A 27,392-nucleotide genomic window follows, 5' to 3' on the forward strand; every position below is an offset into this window, starting at 1 on the left:
GATTTCACGTAATATAACGCCATCTGGTGACTGCCACAGAAATTAATTGGTAAAATGCTTGATTTAACGCGAAACAAATGATTTCAAATTCAAATCAATACAACGCTATCCCGATTCGCATCATAGACTTCCTTTTTTTAAATAGTAAACCGATGGAGTGCGAACGAACACGCTTTGAATCTCGGTCAGCACAAAAAATACAGTTTTGTTTTTGAAGAGACAAATATGCGTTTCCTTAATCATAAGTCATTGGTCATCGTGTATACTATACGTACAAAATATGCCAACAATGACGAACCGAATGATTTTTTAATTCAATTTTCTATCAATAGGCTTAATCGAATATTTATTTTACAAAAATACTCATACACAGAGAATTTGAAAAATACCTGAATGAGAAAATAATCTTATTAAATATAATTGCGATCATATTGTGAGCTTTGGCTTCTCATCACTGCAAAATAGAATGTAGGTCATTAGTTGGAAGTGCGGTCGAAACATGTCTTTTCAAATGTAATTTTACAAGATTGGACGTGAGACCAATGATTGAGTATATAGATGAAGGGAAAGTGTAAAATGCCAGCAAGCACCGCGCATTACAAAATTGGTAAAAAATTAACCAGCGGAAAGTTGGAAGCAACAGAAGGGGACCCGACTTATGGGGAAAATTTTAAGATACACGTATGTGGGTACATAACTTCTTTCTCATATAACATATTACCAGTATTTGTACTGAATAAAAAACAGAAACTTATTCCATTACGGTTTTCTTGTTTAATCGATTTGTGTCAGTTTATAGTTTTCTTATTATCATTTTTTTAAAGTGACTTTATTCTACTATATTAAATGTTTTCTGCCAAAATTTGGTGCGTACGCTTGATACATAATTCTAAAGAATCAAGCGCGTCAAAGTTTCGATATCCAGTTTTTCCTGATAGTTAGAAAATCGACGAGATCCAATTTTTTTTGTATAACTTTTTTGACTTAACGTAAGGTTAACAGAAATTTTCTTGCAAGATTTTTTTTGACAGTCCTTCTTTTCCCTTGCAACAGGTCAGAAATACCTCGCAGATATATTTACGTATGTTGATATATTCAGTGAGTCAAGTCTGGGCGTAAATAGTTTTACGATATGCCATTCATCCTTTTTATGAATATAAAATTTAGAGCATGCAGAAAATTCCTTATTCGCAGCTTTGATCGTGTGTTTTCTTCCACCAAACGGTAACGCAATTGTTTGATGATGTAACTTCTAAGTCAATCGAAGTCCCCTCGCTGTTTTCGCTGTGAAACTGGTGATGGCTCCCCCCCCCCCCCCCCAAAAAAAAAAAAAAAACTCAGACTGACAGAAAAAGCACCGCACATTGCGCGCCGCCACGAAATAACTTGGCATTGATGAATCACGTACGGACTGTGAAGAAGTCTCTCTGGTCCTTCAGTTTCAAACCGTTTTCCAACCGTGGAACATCCCTCGTTTCTACCAATCTTATTCTGACTTGTGGTCCAGAGCACCACTCAGCATCGTTCGCGCGTTCATGGAGTGAATCGCTTTCTTTCGCGCAGTATACAATCGATCGCAAAAAGGTCATCGACAAGTTTTCTCAGCTGGTCTCACGATCAGCCGTATTGCAGTTCCCATTGAGTCAGTAACCGACTGCGATCTGATGAGAAGCGGCGCTCCGAGATCGGAGCATTACTTTCTCTCTCCCCTTTATTTATCTGTTTAATCTTTCTCGTGTGTCCAAAACCCACAATTGTCTTGTCAGTTATCGAAGTCACTAGTTATGCATCTTTTCGATATCGATTTCTGTTGAAAAAACATTAAACTAGACTTAATGCTGTTGACAAAAATACCTGAATACTCTTCAGGTCGAACTATCTCACGTGAACTTAACTCGAGAAAATACTTTATTCAATAAAAGTAATCGTTCGTTACTTTACTATTGGCTATATTAGATATGCCATTAGATCAAGTACCATTTGCTTGAAGCAAGAAAAGTTTATCTGATTTTATCGCTCGTACAATTGAATCGATGAGAATTTTATTTGATCTCGACAAGTTATCTACTTGCATGCACACCGGTAACCGTTCGCTTAAATTGATTGAGTTTTATTGCTTTCATTGAGTGATTCTCCTCCACGGAAGAGGTCTCGTGTAGGACGATTGTCGTGTATTCCTATTTCAAGGCTCACGATGTTCGTAACATTAATGTAACTATGCTCAGATAAAAATTCTTCGGAATTTTTTTAGACCAAAATGTTTTCATTTTATTACGAACCTATAAAATAATTGACTTGGCGTAAGGGAGAAAATTTTATTTCATTTTATAGAAATTTATTTCGACCCAATAGATTCCTGTTTCGAGCAAGAAAAGTTTCTAGTAGATTGGGATTTAGATAGATCTTTTTTTCCACACCAGCTTGGAAAGTTAGATTTTCGAAGCATGCGGATCGTGCGTAAAATGCCCAATTTCTAAACAGTGCGGTAAAATGAATTTGGCGCATGCGCACGCTCGAGTAACTCGATTTTAATCACTCTGATATTAGGCGTAACTTGCCTTTTCCCCATTTCACGCACTGTGAATGGCATTTTCGGTGCTTCTCAAATTAAAGATTATTTTTACATTTCTAGGACAAAATAGAACTTGTCACCCGTGGAAACGTGCGACATCTGAATCGTGTGATTACAGCTCTCCTCTTAGCTTACGCTATGTTCACACGAGTTGCGAACGGAAAACTTGCCTTCAGCTCACGCTGCAAACTTCATACTCGTCGGAGATCGTTTACTTTACGCTCGGATGCGCTATCTGGTGGCGAATTTCTACATCTGAGCGAGTAGGCCGAATCGCTAACAACTGACTCGGACTATCTACTGGTTTATCTGAAAACATTAATATTTTACAAATTTCCTGCGATGAAAGTTTCATTTTATATTTTGAAATTACAAAAACAAAATGTATTTTTATATAAATACGTATATCCGACACACTTGTCTACATTTGTTTATGTACACCGTGACTTACTGACTTTAGTGCATATTTTCACCGCTAGGTGCAATTTTTTAAGCCACGCCTTTGCCAGAGATCCCGATAACTCTTTTTTTTTTTCTTTCTCTCGATACACTTCAACTTCATCGTCTGATGTAGTAAAAGTTCGGATTACACAAAGGAATCACGACTAAACGGGATGTAATATTTAGTAAAGGCAGACTTGTACAAGGTATGACTGTATAATACTTCCTTGCACGATTGGAGATAGTAAAATTAATCCATTGGATTATAATTCATACCTCTTTCGAAGCGTAAAATTTACGATTGCTAAAATTTACAAGCTAGACTTTTTATTCCTACAACCGTGGGACCACAAAAATTAATATTACAATATAATTATAATCTTTTGCAGAAATATGGTAAAATGTTGTACATATTTTCTCTCGGTGCGTACTATTTTCAGTAAGGTATATACGTGAAGGTAAATTTTTAGAGTTGTTCTCGAGAGTACTCTCACGATTGTTTCTATGTGTGACTATTTTTCCGTAAGTTCCACTCACGCGAGCAGTTCAGACAGCAGCCAGAAAGTTACTGTCGCAAATTACTGTCTGGACTATGTTCACTTTGGAGTGTCTGTAACTCGTGAACGCCGTGTCGCGTCAATAATGTCCTAGTTATCTATTCAGGAACAATTTGCCACAGTGATGACAGTTGCATTGGAAATATTGAAAAAAAAAAAAAAAAAAAATTAAATCGCAGGAGCTGCAGGATCACGGAACCTGAAATTCGTCGTTACTAGTAATCTTGTACGTGACTTTGACTGCAGCATGATTAGAAGAATTAATAGAATTAGTTGTTCCAATTGTTGCAATCATAGATATAGGGATGAGACCAGCTATTCCAGTGAGAGAAAGTACACTAGTGACACTCCGCTTTCGTATGAAAATATGTATAATACTTCTTTCTTTCTTCAGGTTCAAATTGAAACATCGTATGAAACATTTGAAAAATTGAATAGATACAATACAAAAAATGAATTTGCTCAAGTTGAGAATTGATCGAATGACATGATTTTATAGTGATTGAAATGATTTACAAAAGGAACCCACAGTATTTTGTAATAAGTCTGGTATTTTCGCTGTTATTGTCGAAAAAAGTGAATTTTTATACGATTAATTTCAACCTTGAATAAGTTTCGAAAGAATCGAGTTATTAAAAAATTACAACAGACTGTTGTCCTGTTACTCTAAGCCCTTGGGTATGTTTGTTATTGTTCTGTGAACATCGTTTGAAGTCGCGGGGAAATAATTCCCATGAAATGAGGTTCTCGAACTCATGAACCGTATTTTTACGGCAGCAGTTCCGATGCATATTTGTCGTCATTCTTCTTTACAACTTAATCCTTTTATTTTCAAACTTTTGTTTTCCTCTTTCGAACATTCTTTGAAAATCATGCTGAATAAAATGCTGTAACTACAAAACTCCTCGCAACGTGGAATAGGATGTGATATGCATGAATGCATCGAAATAAACTGTAACAATTTTTTTTTTATAAATGTAACCAAATCAATGCTTATTGAAACGTTACGCGAGTTATGATTGCTGCAGTTTGATCTAGTAATATTGTACGAAATCTATTAATTTTTCATTCATATAGGAATGATCTGGCAAAAACTTTTCTCCGCTAACTTTGTCCTAACTCACCGCGTTCTCCTTTGTGACTTAACTGAATACCCAAACCTGTGTCTGGGCCATTATTTACCAGCCCATTAACGCCCACCGTCCTCCTTTCAGGACAGCTGCTTTATGCAGCGAGATATAAATTTGTGGTATTATGATTTCTAATGCTCTATAAATTTGCCGCGGAAGCTTGAATATCATTGAAATATTTCTAAAACGGTGATAATTTTCACTAGAACCAACGGTCAAATGTCGTTTCGTCAAATGAAAACAAAAATTTGGTTTATGCGTCTACGTTTTTGATTGACCGTGTTAACCTTTTGCCAGTAGAATAGCCCAGAGTAGTTTCTATCGCATCTCGAAATATCTTGCGTAATCGGTATCTACTGCTTCGCAGATAATCGCGTGGCCACTGCCTCCCTAAAGATAAATCTGAACAAGAAATGTCTGTTGTTCAAACCAAGCGACCCGGTGTAATGATCTTTGCTGGGCTGTATTTCGAGTTGCCTGTGCTTTGAACTCAACATCTCAACATCTCAACATCTTTAAAGTTATAATATTAAGGAGCACTCCTTACACGCACTGAGAAAAATTTCATTTGTTACAGTAACTAGAAAAATTCAGTAAAACAGGTATCGTTAAAAAAAACTGTTTGAATATTGTTGGAATTACGATAAACGAGGTACGCGTAACCATTTTGCGCTATTATCGAACCTTTTTTGGTAATTGCAAGGCAAAATCACACAAGCATTAAATTTTCGCAACAATTACAAGAAAATATAGTAACAGTGATCGTAATGAGAAAGTATAGTAACGGATACTAGACTTTCTGGTAACAACTATAAAACTAATTTTCATTTTCTACCTAGAACTATAGTTTTCGATTGGGGTAAAAAATGAAAATAGTTAAGGGCTGAGCGGTAATCGGAACTAAAAATTTCTCTCAGTGCAGTTGTTTTCAATGCGACGGTTCCCAACACTCAGGGAACAATCGATATCAATTATTCAACCGACTTGCGCAGGGTTAGTCATACGTAAAAATTGTCAAGAGCCAATACGTCTAAAATATTGTACTTCGAGTTATAGAAAATCGAAAAATCATTCGAAATTCAATGACTTACTTCAATACTATACGGAAGAAAAGGACTATTTGAGTCCCGCGATACTCATTTGATTCAACTAGCAATCGCAATATACTCACTTAATTCAAGAAAATACTCAAGAAAATTTTATTGAATCAACTGAGCATTTTGTTAGGCCGATAGATGTTGAATTGAGACAAATACATATTTTAAGTTGATTCAATGACTTTTTTCTCTCAGTATACACATATTGTGGAATACGAAGTGGTACGATCATAAATTCGATTACAATCAGATGAGATCAGCTATCATTTTATGATATTCGTTTTCATTCAAATTTATCCCTCCGAAACTCTTCGATCTAGATACTTGCACACATTATACGTGCAATCCAAGCTACTATCAACGTGTCAGGAAATAATCACGAAGTATGTCAATGCGAATGAAGAGATGGTTAATTCGGTACCAGAGTCTGAAAACTTATGACTTGAATCCCGCAGTAACATTGTAGGGATATTACAAGATGAAACTAGTGCATAAGTCGCACGGCCTCATTTTACTTTCATTGCCCTACTCCTCGCTCCAACATTGCGAGGATGGCAATCCCATTCACTAAGATCCACGACCGACCTGTTAATATCAGACTCATGCACATGTAGCAATGCAAACGTGGCCACGCTGTATCGTTCACAGCACTCTTACATTAAACGTCAACATCGTGTAACTGCGATTACTTTCGCCTCTATCCTGCACCAATCCCACAACGGGCAGGTATTAGAGCGTTGAATGCTTTCGCGCTGCAATGTCGAAGAAAATAAACCGTAGCCACTTTTCAAAACCCTTACAGATGTATACCAGGCTGGAAAAACTTTGCTTCGAGAGAACGATCAAGCTCCGAATTAAACGGCAACCACTTCTCACTATATTTCTGTTTAGAAACCTTGCGAAAAAGAAGTACGCGCTATGCCCTACTCTTTGTGTGAAATTTCATTGAAACAACTCTGTTTAACTGTAGCCACCACTTTTGCAAAGTCTAAGTATCCGTGGGGCTTTCTACGCTAACTTTTTAAACGGTTGACCGTGAGATTTTTTTATTCAAGCAAGGATTTTTTATGTTAGTACAACCCCTGATAACCTTTCGAAAAGTTTGTCAAATTTTTTTAATCTCTCGTTGAATCTTGTTAATCCGTTGGATTTTTAAATTCGACTCAAAAACATACAAATGGATTTTTATGAAAGAAGAACGAAAACATTTTATTTTAGAGATTCAACGTTTTCACTCGAGATTCAGAATGGAATGACGATTTTTCTACTTTTTTATCGTTTAAAAACGCAGGGTGCCGTTTGGACTACGAACAATTTTTTTTTTTTTTTTAATCGTGAGCGTGTCTGAGGGCGAGAAATAATTTCAAAAATTCGTCATCGAATCGGAGATGCGGTACGTATTTTAATAGATTTAGTACAGATACAAAAATAGAGAAAATGGTTGAATAATTGAGCAGCCGAAAAAACAAAAATGTCTCAGAAAAACAATTATCAATCAGTTCAAAAAATAATTCTAAGAAATTGCATAAAACAGCCCCCCGTTTCCAAAAATGTGGAATGAATTTTCTTTCTATTTTTTTTTTTTTTTTTTCACCCAATTCAGAATTTTGGAATTTTGAAAACTGAAATTAACGCAGGATCAAATCGTAAGCGTCAAATAAAGGCCAATTTACTCGTAAATGTTCGGTTTCACTAAATTCATCAAGTATTCCGTTCCAATTCGATGATGCGCCACTCTAGTTAATAAAGGATATCTACCATTACCGACGGAGTGCAGTAGATTTAATAATTTCATTGTAATATTCGATGTTCGTTGGGTTCACAGGTATACATGGAGAATAAACTGCTCATTTCCTGTATTGCCTATGGCACACAAAAAGTGAGATAGACGGAAGCGTTTTCGGCCAATCTCTGTCTCCTTCGGAGAATGTGATTGGTCGCTGTTCGCGAGATTGACCGAAAAGCCTTTCTGTCTCTTTCTACGAAACGAGCTATTTTCTGCCCGAATGCACAGTCCATGCTCAATGTCTATGCAACCAACAGATATCGAATATTATGGTGAAATTATTAAATCTGCTGAACTCCGTCGGCAATGGTAGATATCCTTTGTTATCTAGAGTGGGCGCATCATCGAATTGGAACGAAATACTTTATTATTTATTAGAAGAAAGGTGTAAATCGACGAAGGTGGACGACGTTTGACGGTCAGTTAGAGTCAATGACAATTGTAGTACTTGCTTTGGGTTGACGCGGGGATATTTGAATCGTTACAACCTTCGCCTTGGTTCCGACTAAACACTTGCAGCCTCGACTACGGTTCATGCTGAAAATATCGCACTCATCTATAAATGGCCATTATGTCACCCTCCGACCCTCGTATCGTAATGTACTGAATTACTCTAATTTTGGTATATATACATTTTGTCACGAGATTGCTGTTTTGAAAAAAATCTATACTGTAAGAAATGTGAAAATATGATTATCATCCAATGGGGCATTATACGAGTATATAAACCTCAGGTATATTTTTGAAAATTTAGGCTTCAACTGAATTCAAACTATAACTGATCATTAGCGTTTTCAACAATCAACCCTTCTTAGTTGTCTCGCTAGTGGTTGTGCTATCTTATTGTATGAGGTTTGCCGGCTAAATCAAGTTTTACGAGGTTAATTAGCGATTAATTGAGGGCTAATTTTTTCAAAGGCTTCGATATTTGTATGTGGTTGTGGTGAGATAACGAACCATTTCCCAGCTGACATGAAACTCTAAAGTTTGCCTATCAGACATCTTACAGAATTCTTGTGACGTGTGTTTCGACGCCTGAAAGACGTCGTTCGGACGTAAGACATCTTTTAGGCATCCGAGGTCGCCTCATATAACTTTTATATGACATCTGTTAGAAAAACTTGAGTTTTGTGGTAGCTGAGTTGCTATTGTACCTATATCCAGTGGTTGTCTTGAATTCGTTACAATGATATTATAATCGACAAATAAAATTTGAGAGATAATTAATAATTTCCGCAGCAAGTACACGTAATTGACGCTAATTAAAACCTGCAAGATAGCCGATAAACAATTCTCCTCAGTTCATCACCGGGCACATTATAAAATATAGCTATCAAGTGATTAAATATATTATATTATCAATATACATACATACATTACCAATATTCGATAGAGACCTTCAAATTTCCTTGTGATCATTGTTTCAGCTGATATATTTCCTCGTTATTCAACTTGATTCAAAAATTTATCGGATAGCGATATGAGCGAGCAGACAAGCGAGTGAAAGAGATGGTTTAGAGTGAGCAAGAGGGCGAAAGAGCGATGAAAAAATTGGGAAAAGTGCGCAATGAACGAGGGGAGAGGCAGTCTCAAATAATTGCACTTTATTCAAGCATCATCAAAACTTGTTCAAATCCCATATGCCTGTGATTTTATCTAGGTCACTGATTGAATCAACTATTTCCGTATTGCATCTTCATTGTTACCGACTAACACAAAAATTTCTGATGTTTATTCTTAATTTATCTTCGCATTGCGTTAACTTCTATTTGCAGGTATACTCATTAATTTCGTAGACGTGAGACGAGCTTTTAAAGTGTAAACAGCAAGCAACTTTGACACGGATTTTCATGCACCGTAGCATTTTGACGGTATGAATTGCGACGTTGGATGGACTAGGAGGCCGGGAAGGTTATTACGGCGAATTGGCTCACTGCTGAGCAAATAAAGCACAGGCATTTACCACCTTTCGGTTGATCTCGTAAAGTTTACTCGACTTAAGCTTTGCTCGGATCACAAGCAATGCCTGCAATTCAGCAGGCACTCAGAGACACGAGCATGGGACAAGCTGCATCGTCCTGATTACTCCAGAGTGACATTTCAGGCAAGCGAGGCAGCGCATCAGCGACCAGCAAAGCCAGGTTTGAACAATGAAATAACAAGCGCAACTCGAAGTGCAGGTCGACCAATCACCTCCGTTGTGTGGTTTAAGCCGCAGTCTCTCGTGTTAAATATGATCCTGAGATCACATTCACTTTATGACTGAGCTTACCACGCCTTTAGCGAGATGGAAAATTACTATTATCCTTTGCGTCTCCATCTTGATACGATTTCCTGTTTTAATGCCTAACACTGCCGCTATTTAATTAGTGAAATACTACAAATATAAGTCTTACGTTGTAGTTAAATTTCTTACTACGTAGAATGGATCGAGAGCAGACTTAAGCGAAACTGAATGTTCTTGTTTCCACTTATATTTTCATTTAGAAGAGTTGAAATGAAAGAAAATTATAATTATATTCCTTGAGGCCTTAAGGCCTTGAAATAATCGAGTCTTGGGTAAGAATAAATTTCAATCCATCTTCGAGAAATGAGATACAAAAAGCTGCTTACCTCCTCGCCTCTCAACGGACGGTGTGTCGAAAACACGCTTAGACACGACGTATCTGCTCATTTTTATCCTTATCAAAACAGATTTTGTTTCGTTTACATCAGATGACAATTTTATCTATGGGTCAAAACATGTGATTTTGAGAAGAGCTTATCCCCAACGAGTACGTAACTCAACACATTCTTGTTCGGCACAGTTGTATTCACGAAATGTTTTTCAATTAGGAGTTTCGACGTAGGATCATCAGTATGTGACAGAAGAAAGTTCCGAAACGTGAGTTTCGATGCATTGCTGATCAACACGTTCAGTCACCAACCCCAGTCGCCTGCGGAAGCTCAAAATTGAAAATAAAGCAGTACTGAAAAAGCTACATCTTTCCGAATTCCTCTCAGATGTCAATATCGAGTGACGATATTGCCACCGTCCATGTACGCAGAGGTTGAGAATTCATCTGTATTCAGTGTGAGTACGTGTTTCACTTCTTCTTTCCAAGACAAACTCTCGCCCTGCAGTCTGGATCTAGAACGAGTACCGCAGTCCTCCTCGTCGGGGATTCAAAATAGATGTAGCAGAGCCGCGGTCCAGTCCAGCGAGCATTAGTTCGACCTCTGATAGATTTCCTTCCGATCTAACGACATGGTGCTGTACCATCCTCGATGGATCCTCAGAGTGCATTTCGACAGTCAACAACCTTTTCACACCATCTCCTGTAGCCACTCTCGGCCCTCGATGCTAACAAAGGCTTCGGGTCAGATCGGGGTTCTTGACACGGCTCGATGAACAACTGTCGGAATCACAGGCTGCAGTGATCAGTTACTGCAGATTGCGGATTGCCAAGAGTCCTTATCTACAACGATCCGTGGACCGTTATGGAGGGATGAATGCCTGCACGACTGAACGACAGCAATCGTCCAAGGCGAGAATTTCCACAATACATTTACATCGTTGCAGCCGCTACATATGGGTCGAGATGAGGAACGCGCTCGGAGTAAATGCCGATAATTTTTATCCTGAAGCGGATAGTAACTGGACGAATGTTTGTGGATAAAATGTCTATCGATCGACGTAACTGCGCTCTCATCTCTTTCCCTGGCTCGGCTCTAGTGCCGTTGCAGTCTGCGCAGTAAAATGCGGTTGACACTTGATCGCGTTCGTCATCGGTGTGTATCGATCTTCTCTTTCCAGCCAGTGGTGCACTTTGAAAATCCCCTTGAGAAATGCAAAACAGAACGAAGGGCTCCTGCCAACGGAAATCGTGTCCGCTTTTACCGCGTGGGAGCTTTTACTTGTTTTTACTTTGAACCGAACATTCGACGAAGTGGCTGTTTCGCTGAATGTCTTTTGCCATAGAAATTCAACTGGATCGGACAGATACTAACAGGAAATTTAGGGAAACTTAGAAGTAGTAACGACTGAGACCCGAATATATGCACACGATTTCCGATTGGAAGATGGCAGTTCTTATTTCTTATACTGAAAAAGAAAGAATTCAGGAAGGAATGAGTCGGATCGTTTGAAGAAAAATAATAATTTCACGGATAAACTAACAACTAACGACAATTCACTAAGGGGTAAAAACCCTCACGGAGTAGAGGAAAAAGTCCGAGCAAGCTAATGAATAATAGCAAGTTTATTGAACAAAATCAGTTGAAATACGAGTACATGAAAGGGTGAATAAACCACCACATTCATTTGTAAGAAGTAACAATAAGTAAAGAAAGTGAAAGCAAACGAATAAATGGAATTGAACTAAGCAAGAGGCACGAGATCCGTGGTGCTCTACATCTTAAATTATAGGAGCGCACGAGGCGCGATCAGACTACATTAAAGATACAGCAAAAGTGCAAGGACAGATTTTATGTTGTTCTTTTATTCACGACAGGTGAATAAAGTTCAATCAAATCCATGGCCTCTCAATACACCACAAATTTGAAGAAAAAAATCGTGTTGTCAAAATTGTATAAGGAGGAATTGTTGGGACAATTTGTCCGATGTAAACAGGAAACATGATGGTGACTGAATTTTGATAACATTTACACATTTCCTAATATTACATGAATTTATTTAAAAACATCTAAGATGACTGACTATGTGAGACAACGTTACAAAATTTTCAGAGACGTATAAAAAATTTGTAGTGAAATAATTATCAGAGAATCTAAGATATAAACAATTTATTATTCACTAAAAATGTAACAAGTATACAAATTTATGTCTCAAAAAATGATGCAAACACGTATGTAACTTTTCTCGAGCTACTCGAAATGTTCGATGGCGAGCTATTGTTATAACTTTAACCGGGCGCAGGTCAAAGATCCGAATTTTTAAAGTTCCAAATAATCAAACTCTGAACCGTCAAATCTCCAAATGATTATAAAGCCGAACGCTAACAACCGACATATATCGGGTGGATTCTTAGCAAGTTAACAATGCGCTGGTAGATAGGCTACCGAAAGTACATTTAATTTTGGTAGGACGATGACTATGGAACCTTGCACAACGCGGCATCTGCCACAAGCCTGTCTAACTCAGGCGCTTTAGCTGAGCTTCAGCAGCTTTCGTAACTGAGGCGGATTCCGCAAACAGAAGTAAGCTTACGCTGTCAGAAATTGGGTCTCGCAATATATGCTTTGAAATCATGAGATTTCGTAAAAGTGCTCCGAGCCATGCAAAGGTACGTCTATGTGGGCGATCTCTCAGGATTCAAGAATCAAAACTTCAACTGACTAAAAACAAATGAAAACGAGTAATCACTTTTGTATAGAATTTTGAAAATCAAGACTAGGATACCAGATTTCGAGTTAAACGAATGTTCCACTTTAAATGAAACTACAAACACGAGTTCAAGAAGAAACCTGACGTGATGGAATTTTTAAGTATTCTTCCAGGTTTCAGTGAATAACAATCTATAAGAAACAGTATGAAAACGTGTGCAGTTTTTTGGTTGCAAACCTGTGTAATTTGATATTATAGAAGAGTCAGTGTGATTTTCTTTTGACCTGTGATACTTTTCACAACGTTGCAGTGAGAGAGAAACTGAATTGTAGTGTCGACGTTCATTCTGGAAGTAGATATCAAGTGATTGAATATTCCTGGTTTCTCCAAAACGATTGACATGTATGCAGCAGCAGCCTTCATCAATTTCCTCAAAATATCAACCCACTATTGGCGTCCTATTAATTTAGCTTCGAAGCGGTGCTGTTGATTTAAGCGAATCCCCAAGAGTCAGAGCGAGCATCAGTCGCTGACGGCTTTCGTACGACTCAAACTGTATATATGTCGTCGCTGCATTTCTCGTCTCTGCCTCTGTGGTTTCCTCTTTATCACACATCACCGAGCTATCGTTACAGTCGAAATAGGAATCCAACATCGAATCATATCATACATTTGACCACGATCATTTTACGTTAAGTTGGATCGTAAACGGCTTCAATAAAATGACGAAATGGTCGGAGAACTTCATTCTTTGTGGACTTCGAATTATCTTTGCTGGAAAACAGCCACATGATCTAAACATGGTTGAAAACTGGCGCAAAAGTCTCACCGCTGGAATTCACCAGGCTATGGAAAAACCGCACTCGATTGCTGATCAATTGAATGTCAAAACGCAACCAGTTTTATTGGAAATGTTAAATGCATGATTTTTGGACAAGTACGCGTAGATCGATCGCCAGTCTGACGTAACAAATGTAGACTAGTGGCACACATTAATTAATTATTTCAATCAATTGGATTGTGATCAAGCAAAGAAAACGATATTATTCTAGTTGTAAGTTGAGTTGGACCCGATCGATGGTCAACAACGTCTCGGCACCTACGAAAGCAGACACTCACAGAGCTTACAGATACCGTTGTCATTCTGCGACACTAGTTGGTAGGTGAAGAAAAGTTTGTTTAGCGCCGTATGTGAATTTTTATTTTTTATGGTGCAAGTTGGCGATGCGCAAGAGCTTGGTTGTCAACGTATGGAATACCATTTGGCGGCAGTATATCCAAACAGACCAATTGCTCCAACGTGGATAAACAAGAAAACGGTTTTGAAACTTTGACGAACAGGAGATATTGATCAGTGTTCGGTAAAAACGTTTCACCCAAGCAGCACAGAGCGCAGGTCGATCGCGTTGATCATCATTCTTCTTGAAGCTTAAGATGACCGGAGGCGTCAAACTGAAATTAATACTTCCCTTATTGCATATTTCATTATGAACAGAAGCCAGTGCGACGTGCAGTACAATATAATGAGTATTATTATCCGGATGAAAATAAGATTGCTCACATCAAAATTTATCTACATAATATCAAAGATAGATTCACATGCAAATATTTGTATAAAATATTATACTATTCCAAATTTTATTCAAATAGACTGAGAAAAAAGTTTATTTGGGTGAAATGAATATCTCTTTACGGGCGGCGAATAAAATGTGACGTTGCAGCGTTGCTTTAAATAATTTTGTGTCGAGTCAACGAAAGAATTGGTGAGAGTAAGCGAAGTTCAGTTCGAGCATCAAAATATCTTTCCACGGCTCAGGTATGAAAAAGTCGCTTTATGACGTATGTTTTCGATCGGTAAAGTGCCATTTTGTATAATAAAATGTTGGAACTTCGCTGAGAAGTTTTTTTAGGTACTAATATTGGATCGAATAGCCGACAGCAATAATATTCAGTAAAACAATCATGTACATGGGGATCACAGCAATGAAAAAACTTGAAATTAAGTAGATCAACAGAAAATTGAAATTCGTCGTTTCAGTAACAGGATTTTTGAATACTTACAACGAAAAGTTTACACCTTTCCAACCCAGATTTGTAGGAAAGTTTTTTGTTTAATGCTGATTAAGGTGAGATTAGGCAAAGTCCCGAGCCGTTTTCTTGTTGTTGTTGTCTTCAAAATTTTAAAAACTTTCACCTGTCGCATATGAGGAATGGTTGTACAGGTCAAAGTGATCCAAAGCTGAAAATTGCTTATACTAAAAGATGCCAAAGAGTCAAGTTTCTTTTTTTCAATATATTGAAAAAAAAAAAAATAATGTATTTCCGAAAATTACAGAGAACGATCGTTATATGTATTATTGATTCGAAAATATGCCCTTTTAGTAGAACTCGATGAAGACGAGGTATTTTCGGAAATTTGACGGTCAAATGATATTTAAAAAATATTCTTATGCAGTTAAAATTGTCAAATTTCCAAATGCGGAAAGTCAAAATCTAGAAAAGATAGAATGTAGAAAGGTCAAAGTTTAGAGAGCACAAATGTATTATCTTTAGAAACCTGATAAGATTATATATCTTTTGGCTCAATATGCACCGATTCATTCTGACGAATTAACTATTAAATAAAGTTATGGGTTCCCACAAAGTAGTCTGGCGTTGTAGGTAGGATAGTTAGGAATAAATAATGCGCTAGGTTTTCTAATCGATCTAAGATGCGTTTTCACCGAACGTAGCTACTGATAATTTGTTGAAATTCTGTTTGTGCTCACAAAAACTTGTCAACATCAATTATACGCTTGTTCTGCATCTATTTTCTTCTTCATCCATTAAATTAACAATCCATAATATTGCAAAAATAATACACAGATTTATAGGAATTACAACACAACAATTACAAGTGTTTTTTGGTACCGTGCAACGTTTTCAAAGTTAACAAGAAACACATCAGCCTTTGAAGAAAATCAACCGTTAAGTCTTTGTAGTCCTTTCCAAAGCAAAGGAATTATACTGTCGGTTTTAAACCTTTTAATCTCATACAAACAATAATAGAATTTATAATCTTTGTAAAAATACAGGGTCTCGAAGACAAACCTAAGGAAAGACACGCAAACTCGTACAGTTTGTTCGAAAAAGTGAATCTCAAATATTTCCTACTAATTTCATCAGTCGGAGGAAAAAAGTAAGCTTAATTGTTGTTCGCAAGTCCTCCATCTTAAAATGGGAGTTTCAATGAACCTATTCGTTTGTTTTAAATTAAATATCGAACGTTTCAGATCCATTTGCTTTCGATACCAATAATAAACTTCATAGGTAGGATTGACGACTCTTGTGTAGGCACAGGTGAATTTCTCTTAAAGCTAGTAAATTATTATTAGCTGCTTTAACGTTAAAAATTTCCGTTTCAGACAAGATTTACTGTGCAGGGTTACCTGATTGTATTACCCCTTGGCAAATCGGAATCCTGTAACCTTCCATGTAATTGAGGACGAAGTAGTTCTCTGCCATCGTTTCCCATTCAATTGATAAAAGTTCCAATCGCCCTGCACATTTCCTCACCTTTAAATCCTCTTCGATGGGCTTGCTTGATTATTAAGTGACCGATAATTTTGTCGCTCATCGGGAAGCATCTTGTTTGACCGATGGGTTATTTCAGTTTGCTTACTTGAATTCATAGGGATGTGGTTTCTTCACCTTGAAATCATTTGTGAGTGTTATTTTCAGTGAACTGCTAATCTTTTCAATAGATTTAATTTTTCGAACTCTGTCGATCAAGTGCCACTGGAATGAAATTTGTTAGTGGTGGAATTTATTTCACCGTAGCTTCAAATTTTCTGTTCAAATTCGGTGTGATGAAAGATTTTCGCAACAGTGACAACTTGTTACGGTGGTCAGCCAGTTGACTCGCATCTCAAAGGTTCTCTGTAAGCTTCTTTCTCTGATAGGAGCATGAAATACCTGTTCCCCAAACTGCCATAGTAGAGCCTAGGATGTTTCTTTAATGACGAGGTTGTTCCGTTCAGTTGATGTTTCGTAGTTGCCGTATTTAGTGGGTAATTCAAGTTCAGGATTCAATTCTGGAACATCGATCAAGTAGTTCCCTAATCGAGGATATCTTATTAACAAAGATCCTCTGGGGTTCCCTTCTTAAGCCCAGATGAAATCTATGATCGCTACCACTCTGCAAGTGCAATATTTAAGGTCAACTCTTCTTCTGGGCTCATTGTCAGATAATTTTTCTCCGAAAACTACCAAGGTGTCATCTTCTAGACCCAATGATGTCACTTGGACTTGATCATAAATCTCGTTCAGCTCCTGGTTGGATGGCTCAGTATTTTCTTCATTGATTATGATATTGATCTTCATCAATTGCGTGATGAAATCTTTCACAATTACACTGCATATTGTCGTATGGTACGTCTTTTGGGGTTTGATATCAAACTTATAGTAAAAGCCTTGTGGCTTTGGGGAGACGGGCCATAACTAGTCTTATTCTATTTTCAGCCTTCTTTGTAGACACCGAATCGTCTTCAAAACTTTTTGCGCAGTCTCCGCCTTGTCTTGCTTTCTCTTCTTTAATTTTCTTGTAATTCTTGTACAGTTTTTCTCTTAACATCAAGTTGGTACTGTTGAGGAACGTGTAACTGGCATAAAACAACGCACAAAAAAAAAAAAAAAACGTTATGAAGATGGTGGCGTGGTAGAAAGGGAACTCTCTTTTCAACTTCAACTCTGAATATGTAGTGACATCTAACACTAAACGACGGTACCACATGTTTAATCACGAGGACGAGACTTGAAGTATCATCGATTTAGCTGTGCCATTAGAAATATTCTTGAATTGTTTTCGGAATTTGACGAAACTGAAACTTGCAGCCGGAATTATCATCCAAACGTTCTAATGTTCATTCGAATAAGGTAGTGAAATCCGAAAATATAAATTTTGTGAAATACCTTGAACCCTCGATACTTTTATAGAATTATGAGGATAAAACCTGACTGCATTTTTCTATTGCCAAAAAGTTTAACACACGTGGCTGCTAGCTCTGGCTGATTGTTTCATCTTCATGGAATTTCTTGAAGCGATTTGAAAATCCTGAGAATTCAATTCCTACTTCCAACTTCACGATTATGCTTCGGTAAATGTAATATACCCACTTTCAGTGACTGCGTTGGCGTATCGAAACTGTGAAAAGAGCAATTCTTGAGCGGCTGAACTATTGTCGATTAAATTGCGTAACGGCGAATATCTTATAATATAACAGATGTTAGAACCAAGGTCATTATAAACTTGCGTAAGGTGGGACAATTACGGTAAATACAGCGAGCAAAGTTTGGCAGGAACCTGTCTCGGTGAGTGGTTTGCCCACAGCGTTCTCTGTTGCCTGACGAGAATTCACAGACCATAAACACAGCTATGCATACATTATTTACCAGGCCTTAGATATGTCATAAAAATTTTTCATCCTTTGGAACTGTATAACAGCATGACTCTCCACCTTTGTACCCGCGGTCAAAAGGGATGACGACATCGCAACCGTCCTTTTGGTGTGATTTCAAATTTGGTTTAATTGCCTTCACGCTGCCGTTTGCACGTGTTCACAACGAGGAAATCTCTCACGTAGATGATTTGAGCCAAATGTCATTGAATGCGATTCAGGAGATGACCGAAAAAACATAAGAACAGACCTTAGTTCTGGTTTCTATTACGTTATTACAGGGACCAGCTGCACGAATTAACTTTCGAAGTAGAAATAATGGACATATACACTCACCTTACCGTTTTGAATAAAAAAACCCAAGTTATTGCGACTATTGAAACGTAATAGTCATATATCAATAACAGCAAATACGGTCCTACTCAAATTTGAGTTCCATCAAATTTAAAGCATTCAACGCACCATTTGAAAGCTGTGCAAGGCAAAGAGAGAAAAGAGTAAGAAGTCTGAAAGGTGGAAAAGAACACTCGGTGGTAAGACGGCGACTTAAAATATACATCGACTTGAGTTAGGAATATTAGATCTCAGTACTTTTTTATAAAGCGTGAAATTTCCTATAAGAATAGATAGTTTATAAGTCAGGCCATTTAAAAATTTCAAAATTTTCCGATTTTTTTTTTTTACATGACATTTAAGTGGAAGATGGAAAAAATGAAACAGGCAACTCGACTAAATGTCAATATTAAGAGCTCATATTTGGCTGAGATCTTTTTTTTTTTGAGATGCTTTACCGAAATTTTGTTGCTTGTTGAGGCACACGCTAATATATATGTATATATGTATATACATAAAAAGCAAAGAGTGTGTGTATACATACATATATACGAGTATATGCATATATATATATATATATTCTTGTATATATATATATATATGTATAATCTTTACTGTGTTTACAAAATTTTTTATTTAATATATAGATAAATTGTTACATATAGTTGATATTTTTGCCAAAAAAATCACCAGTCGACGTTCGTTCTTGATGTATCAGAAAAATAATTTTATCATTCTTCAGCAGAAATAAATCCAATCATCTTGAACCTTTTACCGGTGTGATTATTTTTTATTTGATCAACTGAACGCGACTTCTGAATAATAATAATCCAAGTCACAAATGTCTGTGATACACCTGTACAATCAGACTAACCTTGATTAAATAATTGTAAATTCAGAGACGAAGCTGAAGCTAGCAGCCAGAGTTAGCGGCCAAAGGTGTAAGACTTTTTAGAAATAGAAAAATACAGTACCATTTTATCCTCATAATTTTATAAAGGTATTTGGGGTTTAAAGTGTTACACAAAATTTTAATTTTCGGCCTTCACTAATATTTACGAACGAACATTTGGCTGCTAATTCTGGCTGCTAGCCTAAGCCTCGTAATTCAGAGTCATTTTAAATGAAATAATAATATTTTTAGAAAAGAATCTTAACTTGATTATTAAATTAATTAATTATTTATTTAAGAAATTGTTAAAGAATTACATATTTATTTAATTTCTTTTTTCTTCTGATTTCAGTACACACGTCTTCCAGCTGCAATTGTTGTCACAGACCGAATTTGGTACGTACCATTTTGATTCTGAAAACCTCATTGCAACGTTTCTCTGATTTATTGAATTGGCACATAGCTTGCCAGACCACAACTTCAAAATTGATGGATTGTGGACCACCATAAGTTTAGCGTCATCATTCAAGTGTAGACCTTCCAAAAAATTTCCAGTAAACCCCCCCTTTACCGATGACCACCATCCACAACGTCAATCCAAAGTCAAACCTAACCACCTTAGAACTACTTAGGTTGTATATTATTATATTGGCCTGATTGTGTGGCAAAATTTTTGGCCATCTTCTCCGTTTTCGTTGATCATTTTTTGAATACCTTGTTACCAATACCAATACGTATGCTTGTGGTGATATTGTAGATTCTGCCCATGTAGAAGGGTTGTAGTCGATCGCTTGAGCCATTTGAAAAGTTATTATGAAAATGAAATACCACTAACGTATTACAAATTGTGCATGTACTTGAAAACTTGGGCGGAGAATCCTTACGGCAAATACAGAACAGCACTGTTGACTTTCAACCCGTCACGTTAGAGATAATGGCTGATTACGTAAGAAAAGTGAAATTTTTAGGATGCTTCATTACATCTTACTCTCTCCCTGAATCCATGACGCACTTTCCTCTGAAGCAAAGTTCATATTAAACTCATTGTCAGTATCAATGTAGAACCCACGTATATGTACTCAAAAGATATACATATATTATGTATTCGGAATGTAGTCAATGGAGCGCAATAAACGAAGTACATTTTATAGTTACGAGTCAGTTCGATACGTAATACTTGATTTCTTTCCAAATAATCGGTAATAAAACCGTCTCGTGGTAGCAAATTCCAAGGTATCGCGTCATTTAATTTGTGAAAGTTTATTCTAGATCAAAGAATCGCGTGAAATTTACGCAAGTATACGAATCTGTTTTCGATAACCCGTGTTCGCAAATTGAACGTTATAACAAAGAATGGACTTGTTCGAAGTCTCCCACAGAATGACTCGAATCCTTATTTATTTCCGTTCATAATGTGACGAAAACAAACTTAGTTCCTCTTGCTTTACGAAGGAAACACGGTAGCAAACAGGCTTGCCTGAGAGTTCTCGTAACTTGGTTGCTACAAAGTTATCAAGTTATGTACTACGAAAAAAAAAAAAAAAAATTGCTGGAAGTTTTCAGACCGAAAATTAGAGCTTCCCACCTTGGATAGTCATTAAATACACCCTTAAAATTTCAGATCTATATCCCTACAGCCGTTTCCAAGGTAATTAAATTTACTGATAGACAATACGCGAAAAGATCTTAAAATTAATTGCAGTCATTTTTCATCAAAACCGATACTTTTTTTCTCGCTAATACGATGACGTAAAACGTAAAAAAAAAAAAAAACAAATTGAAAGAATCCTAATGAACAAATCAAACAAAAGATCCGAATATACTTACTTTAAAAGTGCTAACTGAATAACGTGTTCGTAAAAATAAACCGAAAACAATGCATCCCGATAACTTTGCAATCGTCTATCAAATATAAATAGATGAATTAACGCATAATTGCTTTGAAATTTTTCAACCCTTAACTCAAAGAACTGTTCATTAACTATATTTTATTAGGGATGCGTCTCCACGTGTCGATAGAATAAACTTGAACTCACTTTCACCACTGTGGTAAGTATCACATCTAAATTGGCTGAATATTTATTCTCGTGAGATTCTGTTTTGGATCTAGTCTCTTCGTAAGTAGCATTGCAAATGATGAATCTCGTCCGAGTATAACACTCCTTGAGTTCTCGAACGTTGACTACAGAGTCTACTAATAGCTAAGCGAGTTCACAATGAACTTCCTGCTTACTTCGCTGTATAGTTTTAACGTGGCATTAAGAGATTCAGAGAAGTCTTAAGTACATTCAAACTTCAGGTGGCCTGTACCTACGTACACGAACTTCCGGCAGACTTTATTACAGAGGTTAAGTAGTGCATAGCGAAACTCAGGAGTAACAGAGAGGCTCCGGAGATGGAAGATTTGGCAGTTATTCACCTTGGGTATAATTTGCTTGTCTCTGGTAAAATGCGGAATACGTTTCGTCAACAAATTCGTGAATTCGCCTTCGAGAAAGTAATTTACAGCGATGAAAATTGAACCAAAATTCAACAAAAGCGTCCACAAGGAAAAGTTACGCATTATTACCGTAGGATAATACAAGTCGGCAATCTCAAATGTTTCAATTGGAGTATTCGTCGTTCATTGTTTTAACGAATGAGGTACGCTTTCCAAAGCAAATTTGTACGCGAGGTTTCTCCTCAACTATGTGCGGACTCCTGACGTTAACTCCTGGCAAGTACTTGGACTGGCAAACCACAACCGATGGACTCTTTGTTAGTCAATCGATATACACGAGGTTTATATGAGTGCGTGTACCATTACATGTACACTTGGATATGATAAAGGTCATGATTTGAGAAGTAAGGTCACGAGATTGCTGCGAACAAATTTAAATAACCATTGCTGAAGGTTGTTCATTCGGAAGATCCGCATTCACCATTTTTGTTACACACCAAGTGGTTACGGTCGTCACTTTCTCGAAAACGTAATATTAATCATGAGAAAACCAGAACAGCTTCTCGTCATTCACAAATAGGAAATGAATCGACGGCCATAGCCGTGTTGCTATTAAGGACTCGTTAAGGTTTCGTCCGTATTTGTGTAATATGTCATGTTATATCCAAATGATCGGTTCGCAAACTTAGGTGCAACGTCTCGTAGAAGTTTTAATCCCAGTTCCAAACAAACTGGCTTGGGCACATGCGCCAGCCTGTGAACTTCCCAACTTCAAACTCGCGACGAGCTGAAATAATAATAATATGCATAATAGTAATAATGTCATTAGAAGTAAGGGCTATTTTTGAACAATAATAAATAGTACAATCATTTGGAGTCGATAAATACGGTGGAAGTTAGGAACCACCGGGTCCACTATCTGTTATTTGTTCATTTTCATCTAACATACCCCTAAATAAAAACATAAAAGACAGACTAGGTGAGTGCCTCCCCATAATATTTATAAAACGTTCAACTTTCAATTTTTTTTCTATAAATTTAACTGCAAACTTTCAACATTGGCACTTTAAGATACAGTTTTTTCCAGAGGTCTAACAGAACAGAACTGTATAATACATTTATAAGTTGGAAGCGATCGATTTTGACGAAATTGTGAAATCTTAAAACTGACATTCAATGAAACGAAAATATGTGAAAATTTCCGTTTTTCCTCAGAAATTGTGTAATACGAACCATTTACTTGGCGCAGGGTGGCTTCCCACATAACATGAAAAGTTTATAAGAAACTTTCAGTAAAATATTTTATAGAAAGATTGTGAGAATCTCTTTAAGAACAACAACAATTCAAGAAATTTTTGGCAAGTTTCTGGCGCGGACATTTTCAACTTGCAGTAACCTTTTGTTGAAATATTTTTGAAAGGTTTCTTTCCTTTCATGATAGATTTCAGAAAGTTTTCCGAAATATTCTTTGTTATGTGGGTTACACCCCAGATTTCCACAACAGGTTAAACTATATATTCAATTTTAAAACAGTTCCCCAATTTTTTCAGATTTTCTTATTCGACCGATTAATTATTTAGAAATATTGAGAACGATTTTGATAATAATATTTTTGAAATTCTCCAAAAATTCTCAAACATTGTATTTTCTTTTCGAAACATGCCAAGACCGGGCTTCTGATAGGCCGTTTAAAAAAAAAAATTTCGGGGAAAAGTTTTGAATTCAATACCGTTTCTGTATGTTCATTGGATCTTATTGAGAGTTTTTTTCTGGATCTCATCTGAATCTTTGTTGGAAATGCTGGTGGAAGGGACACGTCAGTGAAACTCCAATCTTTGTCAATCGACATGACATTTGAACTACCAATTAAGTTCCATAATACAGGTGTTTTCCTACTTGTTTGACTTGATTACATCCAGTAAGTCTACCGCAAACGCATGAATCGTAAATGTCATGGATGCCCCAAAGTTCTAAACGCGCATCATCACGCTTTTGCGTTAACCGGAGAAGAAAAGTGATAGATCGTTTTTTTGCAAACTGTCAAGAGCGCGATGGATTCAATTCTATAACTATCTGTAATATAGTAGGTATCGTATCGAACTGACATAACACCAATCGGTTTGAAAATCCATCTAATTGAACCGCCAGTGAATGATAAAAACTTATCCAGATGGCAAATCCTAATGCCATAACTGTAACATCTTTATCCCAACGTTTGTACCGAAATGTTAATTCGTTAAACAAGCTCGTTGCCAGCGACAGCCGCCGCTCTATGTAAATATTTAATTATGAATGAACATACAAATAATTAATTTGGCTTGATGAGTTGTGATTTTCGTAAAAACAAATATATAATACAAACTTCGCAGAGTATACAAAGAGGTGCCAGTTGATTACGAGTTTCAGTGCTACCGGATGTGGTTACAAACTCAGCGGGTAGACCCTGGGGAAAAGAAATTCTAAGTAGGTAATGTTACTCTCTCACTAGTGCTTTTTGTTACAACCTTCGCTACTCAACGCGTCATTTCTTGATCAACGTTCAATGCTGCGCGGTGTTCGGTGTGATGTACGAAAGAATTTATTCGCTGTTTCTTACAATAAATGTATGAGAGACTACATTCGAATTATATTCGTCGTCGAACGTAGAGATAAGAGTTAATCGGACTAACGAGTATTTATTTTATTTATACATCTATTATGGCAAACATAAATTTTTTCTACCGGTCAATAATTCTTTTTGACAGGAGCGTATAGTACACGGGATACCCACATGTGCCTACCTATTTGCGAAAGGTGATTCGATATCGTTTCGTATTGTTTCATCGCGTTCCATTCTTCTGATTTAACGACTCGTAAAGAACGATTGGTTTATACCTACGGTTTTATCGCACGTAATATAGTAGCTGTGTATGGAGGATTCAATATCGTACGTAAACTACATTATACAGAATAAATAAGCTTCAATACCTACTTGCAATTCGGAGGATTTTGCATTTCCAGGTAATTGTTATACTCTGAATTTGGGCGTTAATAGTTGTGTTACTTGTTTTCAATTTGAGTGATTCTAGACGTTGTGCAAAATGAGAGAATTACTGTTAGGTTCTCTATTAGTCCTGTGTACGAGACACCATGAAAAGGTCGTAAAGTGGTCAACTTTTGCTTTGGCTAAATAATACCATTCGTTTCTATTGCATTGTTTCGAATTAGGCGTGATAACCGGATTTCTTGAAATCCTTTTAATACTGCCTATAACGGGATATTTTTCAAAGAATCTCGCTATTCATTTTCTGAGATTGTAATTGATGGACTCTCGATATATTTACTCAAGACTTTCTTTCACACCCAGACTGTATTCAAGCTGTCCTCGGACTTTTAAGCTATTGAGATACATGTTGACAACCCAAATGTCGCAATGTGTCTGTTCTTTCTGTCCCATTAGCTCCTTTAGTGAGCTGTCACACTGCCCATAAAGTGAGCAAATCGTATATTACGCTTTTTTCTCTCCAGAGTAATGACATTGTTTCGGACATGGAGAAATTATAGTGATTTGCAATAGCGAAATATCAACAAAAACACTGAATGTACTTGCGGTTGATTCTCACTCGCTTTAACATTACGTTACTGATATCTGAATTCCATGTTTTATCCATTTTTACATAAACTTTTACTCCATTATCACACCTTGACGCGTTGGAATACTGAACAATGACGTCACAAAAATAGCCCACAGTCGAAACACGTTTTACCTCACGTAATTATACGGTTACTTTTAATATTTTTTGATAATAATGAAGCAACGATGTAAAAAAATTTTAACGTGGGTCGCATCAATTACAAACAACAACAACAATAATAATGGTCACCACCAACACCCGCCGTATCTAATGGGATATGTCCCCATGAACCGTTGGGTGTCATCATTATGTGACTGCAGTCGTCTTAATCAATAATTCAATAGCGACACCCGTATTCGCACGAGGGACCAGGAAAAGTACAGAAAACCTTGCTCAAGAGTAGCCGAACCGAGTTTGAACCTCAGCTCGCAGATTTGGACCCTGAATGACACGACTTGTCCAACAGTTTTTGCGAGTTGTTGCTCAGCGGTCGGTTTCTCCTCTTTTTTCCAGCTAACGCAATCATGCAAATTATTCTTGGGTGACAATAGCTTCGGCGAGAGCAAGAGCTTAATTTAAATTATCTACTCCACAATATAGGAAAAGCTTAGGACTTCCGGAATTCAAAGTATTCTTTGCGAAAACAAGGAGTGTTTGCAAAGAAAGCTCTGAAAACAAATCGTAAAAATCTGAGAGGTAAATGTGAGTTACAGATTGGTGACCAAAGACACTAAACAAAAAATTTCAAATTTGAAACACTTTAAAATTATGAAATGTTACGCATTTTCAAAATTAATTCTTACATCTACTTTATGTTGTAACGACTTATGTTTTTGTCTCTAATGCTAACAAATCAATCTACGGAACACACAGTTAAATTTTATCAAGCTTTAACTCAACGTTGAGTATTTTCATTGTCAGTCGCTTGTTAGATATGTACTATATTTGACGTTGAAAAATCTGATCTATGACGTGCGAATTCAGTTATATCGTCTTTACAGAAAACGTTGTTAAAATCTTTGCAAATCGTCGATCCTTTCTACGAATCACTGCAGATGCAGCCTGTCAAAAGCTAGTGACTGAATTCACGAAGTACTTGACGCACTGTCGATAATACTGTTATCACGGATCTGTGAAGTGAGATGTTTGCTTCTCCATTTCACCTCGTGATTAGAATTCACAATTCGTGTATTTCGATCTTTAAAAAACTCTTGAAGCCCATAAATGGAAAAAAAGAAATTATTTCTGCAATTCAATAAATCTATATCGGAGTGTGTGGAATAACATTCAGCACTGTTTTATAAGAGACAGACAATTTTAACCAAAAAATGTAGCAAATACGCATTAATTGGAAAGTATTCGATAAATCTCGTATCGATGAACGATCTTCTGTGTTCTCTTTTTAATTCAAATACTTGCAAGCACCGAGTATAAATATCTGCGTCAGTGACATAAGGCTCAAAATTGTCGTCAACGTTGTCCAATAACCTACAATGAACTCGTCGGAAAATTGTGTCCTCGCAACCAAGTGTCGACTGTATCCCATCCTCTGTAATCAACACTATGTGCTTCAATTCGTACGAGATGTATGCAGTACTTGTTTACTTTTGTTATGCTCACGATCAACTTTGACTGTCTTCATCCATTTACTTATTCACGCTTCTTATTATAGACATCATGTGCCAGCAGCGAAAATCAGACCGGGGCATGTGATGTTTGAACTACTGCTTCTTCAGCTTACGTTACTACCTAACGGTATTAATAAAACT

The 27,392-nt window shown here is 36.8% G+C and overlaps 1 protein-coding gene across 6 annotated transcripts in view; it reads left to right on the plus strand.

Moving 5' to 3' along the window:
- Tpst (tyrosylprotein sulfotransferase) overlaps positions 1–27,392 on the plus strand; it is a 276,669-nt gene that overhangs the window by 79,209 nt on the left and 170,068 nt on the right. For 5 of the 6 annotated variants that reach the window (XM_046624716.2, XM_046624718.2, XM_046624712.2 and 2 more), the window contains one exon: positions 19,922–19,965. The gene's annotated coding sequence lies outside the window, so the exon portion shown is untranslated. Of the gene's footprint in view, positions 1–9,704; positions 9,725–19,921; positions 19,966–27,392 lie in introns of those variants that run through there. The other variant, XM_046624715.2, reaches the window with a different exon arrangement.

The sequence above is a fragment of the Neodiprion pinetum genome, chromosome 4, assembly GCF_021155775.2.
Source record: "Neodiprion pinetum isolate iyNeoPine1 chromosome 4, iyNeoPine1.2, whole genome shotgun sequence".
Lineage (NCBI taxonomy): Eukaryota > Metazoa > Arthropoda > Insecta > Hymenoptera > Diprionidae > Neodiprion > Neodiprion pinetum.